Source organism: Arachis hypogaea, chromosome 10 (genome assembly GCF_003086295.3).
Source record: "Arachis hypogaea cultivar Tifrunner chromosome 10, arahy.Tifrunner.gnm2.J5K5, whole genome shotgun sequence".
Classification (NCBI taxonomy): domain Eukaryota; kingdom Viridiplantae; phylum Streptophyta; class Magnoliopsida; order Fabales; family Fabaceae; genus Arachis; species Arachis hypogaea.
Window position 1 is genome coordinate 33262717 of NC_092045.1, and position 2620 is coordinate 33265336.

The window sequence follows — 2620 nt, forward strand, 5'->3', positions numbered from 1 at the left end:
CTTCAGAGGAAGAATACTCATCAGAGCTCATGAATGGCAGAAGTAAGTCCAATGGAATCTCTATGGTCTCGGTTTGAGCCTCAGATTCCCATGGTTCCTCATTGGGGAGCTCATTGGAGGCCAGTGGACGCCCAGTGAGGCCTTCCTCAGTGGCGTTCACTGCCTCTTCTTCCTCCCAAAATTCGGCCATGTTGATGGCCTTGCACTCTCCTTTTGGATTTTCTTCTGTATTGCTTGGAAGAGTACTAGGAGGGAGTTCAGTAATTTTCTTGCTCAGCTGACCCACTTGTCCTTCCAATTTTCTGATGGAGGACCTTGTTTCAGTCATGAAACTTTGAGTGGTTTTGATCAGATCAGAGACCATGGTTGCTAAGTCAGAGTTATTCTGCTTAGAACTCTCTGTCTGTTGCTGAGAAGATGATGGAAAAGGCTTGCTATTGCTAAACCTGTTTCTTCCACCATTATTGTTATTGAAACCTTGTTGAGGTCTCTGTTGATCTTTCCATGAAAAATTTGGATGATTTCTCCATGAAGGATTATAGGTGTTTCCATAGGGTTCTCCTATGTAATTCACCTCTTCCATTGAAGGGTTCTCAGGATCATAAGCTTCTTCCTCAGATGAAGCTTCCGTAGTACTGCTTGGTGCATTTTGCATTCCAGACAGACTTTGAGAAATCATATTGACTTGTTGGGTCAATATTTTATTCTGAGCCAAAATGGCATTCAGAGTGTCAATCTCAAGAACTCCTTTCTTCTGACTAGTCCCATTGTTCACAGGATTTCTTTCAGAAGTGTACATGAATTGGTTATTTGCAACCATTTCAATCAGTTCTTGAGCTTCAGTAGGCGTCTTCTTCAGATGAAGAGATCCTCCAGAAGAGCTATCCAAAGACATCTTGGACAGTTCAGAGAGACCATCATAGAAAATACCTATGATGCTCCTATTCAGAAAGCATATCAAAAGGACACTTTCTGATTAATTGTTTGTATCTTTCCCAAGCTTCATAGAGGGATTCTCCTTCCTTCTGTCTGAAGGTTTGGACTTCCACTCTACGCTTACTCAATTTTTGAGGTGGAAAGAACCTTGCCAAGAAGGCATTGACTAGCTTTTCCCAAGAGTCCAGGCTTTCTTTAGGTTGAGAGTCCAACCATGTTCTAGCTCTGTCTCTTACAGCAAAAGGGAATAGCATAAGTCTGTAGACCTCAGGGTCAACCCCATTAGTCTTGACAGTGTCACAGATTTGCAAGAACTCAGCTAAGAACTGATGAGGATCTTCCAATGGAAGTCCATGGAACTTGCAATTCTGTTGCATTAGAGAAACTAATTGAGGCTTAAGCTCAACGTTGTTTGCTCCAATGGCAGGGATAGAGATGCTTCTCCCATAGAAATCGGGAGTAGGTGCAGTAAAGTCACCCAGCACCTTCCTTGCATTGTTGGCATTGTTGTTTTCGGCTGCCATGTGTTCTTCTTCTTTGAAGAATTCGGTCAGGTCCTCTAAAGAGAGTTGTGCTTTGGCTTCTCTTAGCTTTATCTTCAAGGTCCTTTCAGGTTCAGAATCAGCCTCAACAAGAATGTTTTTGTCTTTGCTCCTGTTCATAAGAAAGAGAAGAGAACAAGAAAATGTGGAATCCTCTATGTCACAGTATAGAGATTCCTTTAGGTGTCAGAAGAAAAGAAAAGTAGAAGACAGAAGTAGAAAATTCGAACTTATCAAAGGAGATGGAGTTCGAATTTTGCATTAAGGGATAGTGTTAGTCCGAAAATAGAAGGATGTGAGAAGGAGGGAAGTAATTTTCGAAAATTAAGTAAAAGATTTTGAAAACATTTTTGAAAACACTACTTGATTTTCGAAAATGAAAGTGGAAAAGAAATTAAGTGTTTTTTTTGAAAAAATTTGAAATCAGAAATCAAAAAGATTTGATTGAAAATTATTTTGAAAAAGATGTGGTTAAGAAGATATGATTGGTTTTAAAAAGATGTGATTGAGAAGATATGATTTGAAAAACATTTTAAAAAGATTTGATTTTGAAAATTAAAAACTTGACTAACAAGAAAAGATATGATTCAAACATTAAACCTTTCTCAACAGAAAAGGCAACATACTTGAAATGTTGAATCAAATCATTAATTGATAGTAAGTATCTTTGAAAATGGAAAGAAATTGATTTTGAAAAAGATTTGATTGAAAAATTGATTTGAAAAAGATTTGATTTTGAAAAGATTTTGAAAACTTGAAAAAAATTTGATTTGAAAACAAAATCTTCCCCCTTTAGCCATCCTGGCGTTAAACGCCCAGAATGGTGCACATTCTGGCGTTTAACGCCCAAAATGCTACCCTTTTGGGCGTTAAACGCCCAACCAGGTACCCTGGCTGGCGTTTAAACGCCAGTCTGTCCTTCTTCACTGGGCGTTTTGAACGCCCAGCTTTTTTCTGTGCAATTCCTCTGCTGTATGTTCTGAATCTTCAATTCTCTGTATTATTGACTTGAAAAGACACAAATTAAAATTATTTTTGGATTTTTAATAATAAGGAAAAATCAAAATGCAACAAGAATCAAATAACAATGCATGCAAGACACCAAACTTAGCAGTTTGTATACTACTGACACTAACAAAATG

The 2620-nt window shown here is 38.0% G+C and overlaps 1 non-coding gene across 1 annotated transcript; it reads left to right on the forward strand.

Annotated features, from left to right (window-relative positions):
• The first annotated feature begins 950 nt into the window (after positions 1 to 950).
• Positions 951 to 1058, forward strand: LOC112718764 (small nucleolar RNA R71). Its single transcript, XR_003161091.1, has one exon. It is a non-coding gene; the product is annotated as a small nucleolar RNA R71 (small nucleolar RNA).
• The last annotated feature ends 1562 nt before the right edge of the window (positions 1059 to 2620 follow it).